The sequence below is a fragment of the Coregonus lavaretus genome (assembly GCF_964263955.1).
Source record: "Coregonus lavaretus genome assembly, chromosome: 6".
NCBI lineage: Eukaryota > Metazoa > Chordata > Actinopteri > Salmoniformes > Salmonidae > Coregonus > Coregonus lavaretus.
The window spans coordinates 55224032-55239544 of NC_139993.1; positions in this window are offsets into that span (position 1 = coordinate 55224032).

Consider the following 15513-nt stretch of genomic DNA (forward strand, 5'->3'; position numbering starts at 1 on the left):
TTCAGCACAATAACTGTTGGTCGGGAGCTTCATGAAATGGGTTTCCATGGCCGAGCAGCCGCACACAAGCCTAAGATCACCATGCGCAATGCCAAGTGTCAGCAGGAGTGGTGTAAAGCTCGCCGCCATTGGACTCTGGAGCAGTAGAAGCGCGTTCTCTGGAGTGATGAATCACGCTTCACCATCTGGCAGTCCGAAGGACTGATCTTGGTTTGGCGGATGCCAGAAGAACCCTACCTGCCCGAATGCTTAATGCCAACTGTAAAGTTTGGTGGAGGAGGAATAATGGTCTGGGGCTGTTTTTCATGGTTTGGCCAGTGAAGGAAAATCTTAACGCTACAGCATACAATTACATTCTAGACCCCTCAAACTCAACTCTGGACCTCGAAGCCAGTTCTACTGCATTTTTTCCTTTGTTCCCCTCTAATCAGGGATTGATTTAGACCTGGGACACCAGGTGTGTGCAATTCAAGGTGGAACAGAACCAGCAGGCTCCGGACCTCGTAGGTTAAGAGTTTAGTACCTCTGTTCAAGATGATTCTGTGCTTCCAACTTTGTGGCAACAGTTTGGGGAAGGCCCTTTCCGGTTTCATCATGACAATGCTCCTGTGCACAAAGCGAGGTCCATACAGAACTGGTTTGAAGAACTTGACTGGCCTGCATTGAGCCATGACCTCAACCCCGTCGAACACCTTTTGGGATGAATTGGAACACCGACTGTAAGCCAGGCCTAATCGCCCGACCTCACTAATGGTCTTGTGGCTGAATGGAATTAAGTGCCCGCATTAATGTTCCAACATCTAGTGGAAAGCCATCCCAGAAGAGTGGAGGCTGTTATAGGCCCCGTGTAGCTCAGTTGGTAGAGCATGGCGCTTGCAACGCCAGGGTTGTGGGTTCATTTTCCCATGGGGGGCCAGTATAAAAAAATTTATGCACTCACTAACTGTAAGTCACTCTGGATAAGAGTGTCTGCTAAATGACAAAAAATAAAATAAAAAATAGCAGCAAAGGGGGGACCAACTCCATATTAATGCCCATGATTTTGGAATGAGATGTTCGACGAGCAGGTGTCCACATACTTTTGACCATTGTAAATACAGTGCATTTTTCTCATCAATCTACACACAATACCCCATAATGACAAAGCAAAAACAGGTTTGTAGACATTTTTGCAAATGTATAAAAAAAACTATCACATTTACATAAGTATGCAGACCCTTTACTCAGTACTTTGAAGCCTCGCGTTATCTTGGGTATGACGCTACAAGCTTGGCACACCTGTAGTTGGGGAGTTTCTCCCATTCTTCTCTGCAGATCCTCTCAAGCTCTGTCAGGTTGGATGGGGAGCGTCGCTGCACAGCTATTTTCAGGTCTCTCCAGAGATGTTCTATCGGGTTCAAGTCCTGGCTCTGGCTGGCCCGCTCAAGGACATTCAGAGACTTGTCCCGAAGCCTCTCCTGCGTTGTCTTAGCTGTGTGCTTAAGGTCATTGTCTTGTTGGAAGGTGAACCTTCGCCCCAGTCTGAGGTTTTGAGCACTCTGGAGCAGATTTCATCAAGGATCTCTCTGTACTTTGCTCTGTTCATTTAAGAATGATGGAGGCCACTGTGTTCTTGGGGACCTACAATGCTGCATACATTTTTTTTAGGGGGTAGATCAGCTTTAATATTGCAGATTGTAACTTCCATCAATGTAATTGTCTGCATCACTTCCAATCCCCCATGTTTTTCTCTCGCATATATATGCTGATTTTGTATGTTTGCCCACTGACAAAGACATGATCAGTCTATAATTTTAATGGTAGGTTTATTTGAACAGTGAGAGACAGAATAACAACAACAAAATCCAGAAAAACGCATGTCAAAAATGTTATAAATTGATTTGCATTTTAATGAGGGAAATAAGTATTTGACCCCCTCTCAATCACAAAGATGTCTGGCTCCCAGGTGTCTTTTTATACAGGTAACGAGCTGAGATTAGGAGCACACTCTCTTAAAGGGAGTGCTCCTAATCTCAGTTTGTTACCTGTATAAAAGATACCTGCCCACCGAATCAATCAATCAGATTCCAAGCTCTCCAAGGATGTCAGGGACAAGATTGACATTTCTTTTGTGGACAATCTCCCTCGGCCTGGGGCTCCATGCAAGATCTCACCTCGTGGAGTTGCAATGATCATGAGAACGGTGAGGAATCAGCCCAGAACTACACGGGAGGATCTTGTCAATGATCTCAAGGCAGCTGGGACCATAGTCACCAAGAAAACAATTGATAACACACTACGCCGTGAAGGACTGAAATCCTGCAGCGCCCGCAAGGTCCCCCTGCTCAAGAAAGCACATATACAGGCCCGTCTGAAGTTTGCCAATGAACATCTGAATGATTCAGAGGAGAACTGGGTGAAAGTGTTGTGGTCAGATGATACAAAAATTGAGCTCTTTGGCATCAACTCAACTCGCCGTGTTTGGAGGAGGAGGAATGCTGCCTATGACCCCAAGAACACCATCCCCACCGTCAAACATGGAGGTGGAAACATTATGCTAAGGGGGTGTTTTTCTGCTAAGGGGACAGGACAACTTAACTGCATCAAAGGGACGATGGACGGCGCCATGTACCGTCAAATCTTGGGTGAGAACCTCCTTCCCACAGCCAGGGCATTGAAAATGGGTCGTGGATGGGTATTCCAGCATGACAATGACCCAAACACACAGCCAAGGCAACAAAGGAGTGGCTCAAGAAGAAGCACATTAAGGTCCTGGAGTGGCCTAGCCAGTCTCCAGACCTTAATCCCATAGAAAATCTGTGGAGGGAGCTGAAGGTTGGAGTTGCCAAACGTCAGCCTCGAAACCTTAATGACTTGGAGAAGATCTACAAAGAGGAGTGGAACAAAATCCCTCGTGAGATGTGTGCAAACCTGGTGGCCAACTACAAGAAACGTCTGACCTCTGTGATTGTTTTGCAGAGGGGTCAAATACTTATTTCCCTCATTAAAATGCAAATCAATTTATAACATCTTTGATGTGTTTTTCTGGATTTTTTTGTTATTCTGTCTTTCACTGTTCAAATAAACCTACCATTTAAAATTATAGACTGATCATGTCTTTGTCAGTGGGCAAACGTACAAAATCAGCAGGGGATCAAATACTTTTTTCCCTCACTGTATAAACCCCAGTCGTACTTTATCAAATGCCTTTTCGAAGTCTGCTGTGAATAGCAGGCCTGGTTTCCCAGATTTTTCATAGTGTTCTATTGTTTCCAGTACTTGCCTTATTATTTTACTTTTACATTTTAGTCATTTAGCAGACGCTCTTATCCAGAGCGACTTACAGTTAGTGAATACATTATATATTTTTTTATACTGGCCCCCCGTGGGAATCAAACCCACAACCCTGGCGTTGCAAACGCCATGCTCTATCAACTGAGCTACATCCCTGCCGGCCATTCCCTCCCCTACCCTGGACGACGCTGGGCCAATTGTGCGCCGCCCATGAGTCTCCCGGTCGCGGCCGGCTGCGACAGAGCCTGGATTCGAACCAGGATCTCTAGTGGCACAGTTAGCACTGCGATGCAGTGCCTTAGACCAATGTATCTTCCATGTAAAAAACCTGTCTGATTAGAATGAATAATGTCTGACAATACCTTTTTAATTATATGAGCTATACATTTTGCTAGGATTTTTGCATCACAACACTGAAGTGTAAGGGGCCTCCAATTTTTTTAATGGACTGGATCTTTATATTTTCCACTTGTATCCTGTTTCAGTAATAATGAAATCAGACCTTCTTGAGTGTCTGATAATCTACCATTTACATAGAAGTGGTTAAAACATGCTATATCAAAGGTTTGGTGTACCTTGACTGGTATGCCATCCAACCCTGGAGTTTTCCCGGACTTAGTCTTTAATTGCATCCAGAAGTTCCTCCTCTGTAATTTTACCTTCACATGAGTCTTTCTGTATGGCTGTTAATTTTACATTATCAATAGAAAAAAAATCTCTACAATTTAGCTTCAGTTAGAGGAGATGGAGGCGAAATATCCTTCAAAATATCATTTGGTGAATCATGGGTGACTCCATTTGTAACCAGTTTCAGTAAAGATTCCATCCAGTTTGCTTTATTTTTATAATACACTGCTAAAAAAAAATAAAGGGAACACTAAAATAACACATCCTAGATCTGAATGAATGAAATAATCTTATTAAATACTTTTTTCTTTACACAAAAATTATCAATGGGAATCAAATTTATCAACCCATGGAGGTCTGGATTTGGAGTCACCCTCAAAATTAAAGTGGAAAACCACACTACAGGCTGATCCAACTTTGATGTAATGTCCTTAAAACAAGTCAAAATGAGGCTCAGTAGTGTGTGTGGCCTCCACGTGCCTGTATGACCTCCCTACAACGCCTGGGCATGCTCCTGATGAGGTAGCGGATGGTCTCCTGAGGGATCTCCTCCCAGACCTGGACTAAAGCATCCGCCAACTCCTGGACAGTCTGTGGTGCAACGTGGCGTTGGTGGATGGAGCGAGACATGATGTCCCAGATGTGCTCAATTGGATTCAGGTCTGGGGAACGGGCGGGCCAGTCCATAGCATCAATGCCTTCCTCTTGCAGGAACTGCTGACACTCCAGCCACATGAGGTCTAGCATTGTCTTGCATTAGGAGGAACCCAGGGCCAACCGCACCAGCATATGGTCTCACAAGGGGTCTGAGGATCTCATCTCGGTACCTAATGGCAGTCAGGCTACCTCTGGTGAGCACATGGAGGGCTGTGTGGCCCCCCAAAGAAATGCCACTCCACACCATGACTGACCCACCGCCAAACTGGTCATGCTGGAGGATGTTGCAGGCAGCAGAACGTTCTCCACGGCGTCTCCAGACTCTGTCACGTCTGTCACGTGCTCAGTGTGAACCTGCTTTCATCTGTGAAGAGCACAGGGCGCCAGTGGCGAATTTGCCAATCTTGGTGTTCTCTGGCAAATGCCAAACGTCCTGCACGGTGTTGGGCTGTAAGCACAACCCCCACCTGTGGACGTCGGGCCCTCATACCACCCTCATGGAGTCTGTTTCTGACCGTTTGAGCAGACACATGCACATTTGTGGCCTGCTGGAGGTCATTTTGCAGGGCTCTGGCAGTGCTCCTCCTTGCACAAAGGCGGAGGTAGCAGTCCTGCTGCTGGGTTGTTGCCCTCCTACGGCCTCCTCCACGTCTCCTGATGTACTGGCCTGTCTCCTGGTAGCGCCTCCATGCTCTGGACACTACGCTGACAGACACAGCAAACCTTCTTGCCACAGCTCGCATTGATGTGCCATCCTGGATGAGCTGCACTACCTGAGCCACTTGTGTGGGTTGTAGACTCCGTCTCATGCTACCACGAGTGAAAGCACCGCCAGCATTCAAAAGTGACCAAAACATCAGCCAGGAAGCATAGGAACTGAGAAGTGGTCTGTGGTCACCAGCTGCAAAACCAGTCCTTTATTGGGGGTGTCTTGCTAATTGCCTATAATTTTCACCTGTTGTCTATTCCATTTGCACAACAGCATGTGAAATGTATTGTCAATCAGTGTTGCTTCCTAAGTGGACAGTTTGATTTCACAGAAGTGTGATTAACTTGGAGTTACATTGTGTTGTTTCAGTGTTCCCTTTATTTTTTTGAGCAGTGTATATTACACTTGATTTTTCTTGAATAAGTTTCTCCATTTCTTTTAGTTTTTCCTCTAATTTATTCTGAGCCTCTGTTACAGTTTTTATTGCCATCTATCTGTTCTGTTAGACCTTCTATTTCCTTTGTTAGTATGGGAGTCTTCTGACCTAAATTGCTTTTGTTTTCGAGATGAGTACTGAATTGCATGGCCTCTAAAGGCACATTTAAAGGTGTCCCATATAATAAGCGGATTTGCTGTAGCTATGTTATGTCGGAAAAAATCAGTTATAAATTCCTCTGTCCTAGTTAAAAACAAATTATCATCCAATAGGCTTTGATTACATTTTCAATATCCTCGCCCACGTGGAAATTCAGTAAGAGTAATGTAATATTCAATTATATGATGGTGCAACTGCATTCTGTCCCCTATCAACACTTTTTAAACTTTTGGTGCCAACGAGAATGACATAAGAAAGAAGTCAAGACGACTAGCTTGATTGAGTCTCCGCCAAGTATATCTCACTAGATCAGGTTATTTAAGCCTCCATATATCTACTAGTTCTAATGTATCCATGACATCCACGATTTCCTTAAGAGCATGAGGGTGATTGTTTATAGTGTGATTTCCTTTACGGTCCATTGAGCTATTTAAAACGGTATTATAATCTCCCACCATAATAATAGTCTTGAATTGCTTGCAGGGTTGATAATTTATTATATATATTGTCAAAGAAGTGTGGATCATCATTATTTGGTCCGTAATGGTTAATGAGCCATATCTGTTTATGTTCAAATAACATATTTAAAATCATCCATCTACCTTGCGTATCTGTTTGGACAATTTGCACATTCGGATTGGAATTACTGTTAATATCATCACACCTTTTTGAGTTTCTTTGCCCATGAGAGAAGTATATTTTGCCCCCCATTCCTTTTTCCATGCAACTTCATCTAGAATTGTTGAATGAGTTTCCTGTAAACAATAGATATTATATTCCTTCTCTTTGAGCCATGTAAATATTGTTATTATCTGCTAAGCCATTACAATTATAACTGGCTATACTTATTTCACCATATACCATAATGAGATACAAGTTTCAAATCTATGTATCATTATATATGTTTGTAAATTTACCAATAAAAAATACCATAGTGATTGAGTGTTCATGTACCATGATATTTGCATTGCTACTAAGTAACCCTCCAATTGTTCTCCACTAATTCCACCGCTAAAGCCCCTCCCCATCCCAAGTTGGGCCGTCATCCCAGTTATCGGCATACCACCCCCGTCCCTCCAGATCCCTAGGGCCCCGAGAGGCCAGGACCAATCCATCGAAAACAGCACACAGTGCCACCCACAAAACAGAAGCAGGTCAACCGCCAAAAGCATTTCCAATGCCCTCACCTCATATATATATATATACAGGGGCGGCCTGTTCAATAGGGCGATATGGGCGACGCACTGCCAAACGGGAAAAGGAAGGGATTTTTTTTCTAATCAATTATATCACGGCAACAGTAGTTATCAGTGTTGTAATCTATACGTCTGATCTGCCACAGTGCCACACTGCCACTAAATGTCGAATCAGGCTAAAGTCGTGCTTCAAATGGCTCCCCCCCCTTTTGGGGCGATTTCAGTCAGGTTGAAAATCGCCCAGAAGTCTCTCATAGCCTCTAATGTAAAATCTATTTTTTTCAAATTTCAGAGCCTTCAATACAATCTCTATGGGTGTCTGAGGGCTTGCACTTACGCGCTTTCGTCATACGTAACGTAACGTAACCATGAACGTAACTGAGAAAAGAGCGGATTGTGTCTTTGAAAGAAGTTCCTTTTTGTCGGCGAACAAATGAAGATACATTGGCAACGAAACAATTAGGACCTCCCAGACCAAATTTAATAATTCAACAGGTTTCTACTAAAGGCGGAAAGTCCTACACCCGAGGATTTTCCAAAAATTGGTACGAACGGAAAAATAACATTGCCACTCAACTTGATGAGGGATACAGGCTAGCTGTCCGCCGCCACAACGATGAGGTTAGTGTTGATAATCACAAGTTTACTGGAGAACTGAGACCAAGTAGAGACTTTGGACAGGGTGGATATGGTATAATAAAGGCAGTTTATTCAGAGGTAAAGATATCTGGAATCGCGTGCACGGACCCGTTCGTCAAACTCTTAGGGAGCTATAAATTAAGCCCCATTACTTACCATATCAGATAAGAGAAATTGCTGCAGCTACATATATTTTACATCCTGGCCCTACATAGTTCACTATTTGCATCACTTACCAAAATATTACATGTGGTCATATATGCTTGGAAAGTGGAGATGCCATAGAACGTCAAAAAAGTAAACATTGCTGGAGACACATTGCCGTTTTGGAGAAGACATTGCGTTTGCTAGCGAAGAGATTTGTTGTGGCAAATGAACTTGGGCTGGGAATTGCCAGGAACCTCACGATAAGATATATGCATCAGCATTGCGAGTCTCATGATTCTATACGTATTGCGATTCGATACTGTGATTTTATTGCGCACCATATGTCTGTTGCAGAGGGATCAGAAAGCCATGAGAACGAGTTTTGATCAGTCATGGAAATAAAAGTGCTGAAAACAAATTGGCTCCCAATGTGAAAAGATTGAGAACAAGCTATGAAGGAACAATAATGGTGTTTTGGTGCAGGTACAGCCAACTAGCGCTAAAATATTGCGATATTGTCAATACAGTATATCGTAAAGTATCACTATGTAACTCGATTTCTTTCACCCCAATCCCTCAAATTAACGGTAAATAACTGAATTGTTTGCCCCACATTTAGCTAAGATGATTAGCTAGCCAGCTAAAATGTTTTATTTAGTTAGCAGTCGCATCTACAATAGTTTACTGTCAATAACATGTCTCCAAAAATGACGTGGTGTCTCCAATTTTGTTGACATTTTACAATTGCGATGCGCATCCATGAGTATCCACTTTCTGTAGCTCAGCTGGTAGAGCATGGCGCTTGTAACGCCAAGGTAGTGGGTTCGATCCCCGGGACCACCCATACACAAAAATGTATGCACGCATGACTGTAAGTCGCTTTGGATAAAAGCGTCTGCTAAATGGCATATTATTATTATTATTATTATTATCTGAAGAGAGCCCCGAAACATTGTGTGCAGACATTTTATGCAATAAATGAAGTAGGTTGAATCTAGTAGTTCTGATCTTCTGATTGGTCCTGATGAGTTGGGCGAGGTCCCCTCCAGGCTACTGTCACTGTTGCATTGGCTCTGAGTCGGGTTCTCTGTCTTCAAATGTTCAGCCTAAGAGAGGGGATTTTTGTGTGTGTGTGTGTGTTTAACAGTGATGATGTGTGTGTGTGTGTGTGTTTAACAGTGATGATGTGTGTGTGTGTGTGTTTGTGTGTGTGTGTGTGTGTGTCCTCAGAGCAAGAACTCGTGAGTTGGAAGAACTGAGAGGCCTATGGCGTGGGTGTTGTCCTTGGCCACCTGCTGACAAGGCTGACAAGATAGGACCCTTTTGTCCATTGTTATTGGATAGGAACAGAACTTATAACCAGCTCCTGACCTAAATAGATCTTAGCACAACATTTTACTCAACATATCATATTCCATATTCACTATAACAAATATATTTACTACGACATTAGCAAGAACCGCCACATCCTCAGCCGGCTAATCCAGTGTGTGAAGTTTTGCGGAGTGTTTGAGTTAGCTTTGCGAGGCAAAGATGAAACTGAGGGCTCCACCAACCCTGGTAAGCCAACACTTTTGAGATCAGTCAATAAATGCTTCTGGTATTGACTTATATGCTGCCCCTGTCTTCATGTTGTTGCTGGACATATCTTTTTTAAAATGTGTGTAGGTCACCTAAATCATCAGAAAAATTGCCCCCCCTGAGAATTTTTTCAGGAGCCGCCACTGTATATATATATATATATATATATATATATATATATATATATATTCAAATATCTTGCATATCTTATTTTCCATCATCAATTAATATGCGTAATAATGTCGGCAGTTCATGCGTAGGATTTTAACCTATAACCCGGATTGCCATTGTATTACATTACATTTTTGACAAGCAATTATTATTTTAGCAAACAATTATTGTGGTACATCCTATATTCTCCCTAACATCCTTACCCCCTTGCAACAGATGTGGGATAAACACACACGCACATACTCTAACACACTCAACCCCTTTCCTCCACAATCAACCATAAAATCAGATGCTCAACGGTTGTTACATCCCAGAGCCCAACTCAAGAAAGGACCTGATTTACGAATGCAAATACAGTTACAGCTGTTTGAGAAAGCATGCAAGATTTAGCAAAAATTGACAACAATGTGAGATTTGATTAATCTATTTAATCTACAGCTCTGGAAAAAAAGTGAGAGACCACTGCAAAATTATCAGTTTCTCTGGTTTTACTATTTATAGGTATGTGTTTGGGTAAATATAATATTTTTGTCTTATTCAATAAACTACTGACAACATTTCTCCCAAATTCCAAATACAAATATTGTCATTTAGAGCATTTATTTGCAGAAAATGACAACTGGTCAAAAGAACAAAAAAGATGCAGTGTTGTCAGACCTCGAATAATGCAAAGAAAATAAGTTCATGTTCATTTTTAAACAACACAATACTAATGTTTTAACTTAGGAAGAGTTCAGAAATCAATATTTGGTGGAATAACCCTAATTTTCAATCACAGCTTTCATGCATCTTGGCATGCTCTCCACCAGTCTTTCACATTGATTTTGGGTGACTTTATGCCACTCCTGGCGCAAAAGGTCAAGCAGCAAATGGCTTGTGACCATCCATCTTCCTCTTGATCACATTCCAGAAGTTTTCAATGGGGTTCAGGTCTGGAGATTGGGCTGGCCATGACAGGGTCTTGATCTGGTGGTCCTCCATCCACACCTTGATTGACCTGGCTGTGTGGCATGGTGCATTGTCCTGCTGGAAAAACCAATCCTCAGAGTTGGGGAACAATGTCAGAGCAAAAGGAAGCACGTTTTCTTCCAGGACAACCTTGTACGTGGCTTGATTCATGTATCCTTCACAAAGACAAATCTGCCCGATTCCAGCCTTGCTGAAGCACCCCCAGATCATCACCAATCCTCCACCAAATTTCACAGTTGGTGCGAGACACTGTGGCTTGTAGGCCTCTCCAGGTCTCCGTCTAACCATTAGAAGACCAGGTGTTGGGCAAAGCTGAAAATTGGACTCATCAGAGAAGATGACCTTACTCCAGTCTTCTACGGTCCAATCCTTATGGTCTTTTGCAAACCTCAGCCTGGCTCTTCTTTGCTTCTCATTGATGAAGGGCTTTTTTCTAGCTTTGCACAACTTCAGCCCTGCCCCTAGGAGCCTGTTTCAAACCATCCTCGCCGTGCACTTCACCCCAGCTGCCGTTTGCCATTCTTTTTGTAGGTCACTTGATGTCATCCTACGGTTGTTGAGTGACATTCGAATGAGTTGGCGGTCATCCCGGTCAGTAGAGTCGTTTTCGCCCTCTGCAGCTTTGTTGTCCCCAATGTCTGCTGCTTGACCTTGTTCTTATGAACCGCCGTCTTTGAAATTTTAAGGATGGAAGCAACCTGACGCTCACTGTATACCTCTGCCAGTAAAGCCAGAATTGAACCCTTCTTTTCCTCACTCAACTTTCCTTTTCAACTCTTTTGGCATGGTCAATAGTTATTTTTTGATTAATATTACTTTGAGGTACTATTAGCACTGTTTTTGCCATCCAGCTGGTCCTATTGCAAGAGGATAGTGATGACCACAGCAGTGGTTTTTATACTTTTCCTCGTTAAATAAGATTTGGTTCAGGTGACACCTAATCAAATCAAATCAAATCAAATTTTATTGGTCACATGCACCGAATACAACAGGTGCAGACATTACAGTGAAATGCTTACTTACAGCCCTTAACCAACAGTGCATTTATTTTAAACAAAAAAAGTAAGAATAAAACAACAACAAAAAAAAAGTGTTGAGAAAAAAAAGAGCAGAAGTAAAATAAAGTGACAGTAGGGAGGCTATATATACAGGGGGGTACCGTTGCAGAGTCAATGTGCGGGGGCACCGGCTAGTTGAGGTAATATGTACATGTGGGTAGAGTTAAAGTGACTATGCATAAATACTTAACAGAGTAGCAGCAGCGTAAAAAGGATGGGGTGGGGGGGCAGTGCAAATAGTCCGGGTAGCCATGATTAGCTGTTCAGGAGTCTCATGGCTTGGGGGTAGAAGCTGTTGAGAAGTCTTTTGGACCTAGACTTGGCACTCCGGTACTAATCAGTACCTAATTCAGTAGAATGAGGTGTGCCTGTGTTGGAATTCAAGAGACACTGGAATGGAATGGCTGTCATACATGTAGAGATGCTGATTTAAGAAAAATTTGCAATGGTCTCTTAATTTTTTCCACAGCTGTATGTCAAGTCCTAGGTGATGGAGATCAGATCCACCCTCTTCACCTGAGACAAACACTCTGGTCCCCCGTTGTAACCATTTTCCCCAAGCATCTCCGTGCAGTCAGACCTTTGATTATTTTGTGCCACCTGGACCACAATGATAAGCCCCCTCTCTGATTGTCCGAGTGTGACCCCCTCCCCATGGGTTACTGCAGCCAGTGTTGCCAGCACTGCCACTACCTGGGTGGGGGTACCCCACCGGAATCCCCACCGGCTAGGTACAAGGTCGTCAAGGTTCTTATAAGCAGCTTTGAGATGTTCCTTGTATATTATGCTCTCCCATCAGGGGGCTCTGGCTTTGTAGGACCAACCCTGCCAGGCAGGCTCAATCTTGAGGGGGCGGTGCTGCTGAAGTAGGTCTCTGACCACATTTATTTTTCTGTTTTGGCTGCATGTAGGCAACTTACAGCAGGTCCATAAAACAGATGGGGACTTCTCTTTGGTGTATGGGTCGCTCAGGTGGGTGTCTAGGATATAGGGTTGGGGATCGTTCCATCATGATAGGACAATAAAAAAATATATTAGATGTATACTATATTTTAAAATGTATATCCTTCATCTGCACAAAATTGAAAGCTCTCTCTCTCTCACAACCCCTGCTCACAGACACACGTTGGTTCTGGGATATGCAACCATTTCCTTTCTCACTCAACGCCACACTTATTCAAACACAAAAACGCACACCACACCTTCCATCACAATTCATCCACACATACCCAAATACTGTGCCTTCTATGTCTTCTGTTTGCTATGTTATTATCTCAACTATGTTGATTGAGTATGATAAGTTGTGTCAATTCAAATCTGGTATTGGAACAAAAAGAGGTCAATACACGTCTTCTAAAATAGACTAGTATTTTAATTAATGCAAAACACTTCAATGGTAAATATGATGTTTGTATATACGGGTCCACTGAAATACCACACAGGGCACTCAGAGAACTGGTCCATTGTTATAAGTTCTTCTTTAAATACTCTGACAGAGATAGTTCCCGCTCCCTGTTGGCCTATCAGAGTAGAGACTGAGTGTGGTTTAGACTTACTCAGCCTATCGTTGGCGCACAGGCTGGTCCCAGCCCCTTGGCGCTTCACTGTTGCCAGGTGTTTAGTTGTTTTCTCCACAACTTGTCCAGAGAGTCAGCAACCTCAGACATCTTTGTAGCAGAACACATGTCCTTGAGCGTTCTAATAAAGAGGCTGTGTTTGTGTAAGTGAGACACAAGCCTTATCTCAGCCTACCCCCTAATAGTTCCCCACATTAATCACAGCTTGTTATGTTAAACAGTCTATATCAGTACAGCACAAACCTATTATGTTTAATCATTAATGTATTCTTTCTAAGCTAGGCATCACATCTAGTTATAAGAAAATAGATCCCCACAAGTACATGTGTTCTAATTTAGTTGTATTTGAAGATGAATTATTTTGCTTGTTATCTTTTCTTGTAAGACCGTTTTATCCCTTTATAAAATACTATACCTACTATAAATGTGCTTTATTATTACAATCCCTACCATGGCTAGTATTGGGTGTTCTATTATTCGACTCCTCTATTAGAACTTTCAGAATAGCCATGGAGTAGTCTTTGTGTCGCGGAACATTTGGTTGTCAATATACAGTTTATCGACAACAAGAGCAACACACTTCCCTTTTAATCTATTTTCCTTGAAGATTGGGTACAGAACTTTGCGCTGTTCTGCAATCTCCATCGGGAACTGATCATTCATGCCTATTTTCGTGCCAGCAAGTCTTTAACCATTACTTTATCCTTAAAAAAAGAAAATTTGGCAATGATTGGACGCTCATATCTCTGTCCTCTTTGTCCGAAACGGTGTACACGTTCAAGTTGGATTTTGTCGACAGCCTTGAGTGGAATTTGAAGCGCTGTAAGAAAGAAGTCCTTCACATGTTTTTCTGTAATCTCTCCCTCTTTTTCCTGGATACCCGTAAGTACTAGATTTTCTCTCATCGATCTAGTTTCTATGTCTAGTAATGCTTCTCACAGAAAGTTGTTCTCCTTTTTAAGTTCCTTAACGTCCGTTTCCATCCTAGTGACTGTCCCTTTTAGTTTTTTTGTATCGTTCTCCATTATCCCAGCTTTTCAGTCACTCATTTCAAGACTCACCTTCAACTCTTTTACATCATTACTGACCAACTCTAGTATGCCCAGTTTGTCATTTATCGACTTCAACAGGTCGCTTTCCACACATACCAGTCCCAGTGGTGAAAAGCATAAATCATCTGTATCAGTCGAGGAGTCGCGTTTTCTATTGGAGATTGATTCTCCTCGTTTATCTTCCAGCATGTTTGGGTGTTGCGTGTTGTTGTAATATTTGTCGATACATTTCTCTAGCCTTATAATTTGTTTTGTGTTATTATCCAGATTGAATGTTATTACCCTCGAATATATGAAATGTTAATATTTAGTCTAAATATTGAATATCATGTTTTTATCTTGAGGTGATTTGTACCGCTGTGTATTCAATACGCCATCTTGTATACCTGCCCTCTACCGGAAGCTCCCTACCATTCCCAGACATTTTTTGGTACGCTTCCCCAGATCTGTGCCTTGACACAATCCTGTCTCTGAGCTCTACAGACAATTCCTTCGACTTCATGGCTTGGTTTTTGCTCTGACATGCACTGTAAACTGCGGGACCTTATATAGACAGGTGTGTGTGCCTTTCCAAATCATGTCCAATAAATTGAATTTACCACAGGTGGACTCCAATCAAGTTGTAGAAACATCTCAAGGATGATCAATAGAAACAGGATGCACCTAAGCTCAATTTCGAGTCTCATAGCAAAGGGTCTGAATACTTATGTAAATAAGGTATTTCAGTTTTTTTGCAAAAATGTCTAAACCTGTTTTTGCTTTGTCATTATGGGGTATTGTGGGTAGATTGATGAGGAAAATGTTTAATTTAATCAATTTTAGAATAAGGCTGTAACGTAACAAAATGTGTAAAAAGCCAATGGGTCTGAATCCTTTCCAAAAGCACTGTATAAAGTGGGTAAAACAGTATGTAAACATTAAAGTGACCAGTGTCCAATGACTATGTACATAGGGCAGCAGTCTCCGGTGCAGGATAGAGTACCGGGTGGTAGCCCTACAGGTTCATTCATAGGAGCAGATTGAGTGCTGTGGGGGCTTTCAGAATATAGGTTGTCTTTTCTTAGTCTCAGTACAATTGGTTAGTATAATTGAATAACTCACTTATGTTTGACAGGGTTGAATTGAGTAGAAGTTGTTCTCTGTAACATATGGACAGTAAAAAGTTGTATTGTACCCTTCTCACCCAGTCCTCAGATGTGATATGGTCATTACAAAGTGCAGTTCAAGGATGTGACCAGAGCCTAACCCTAGTAGGACTGCGA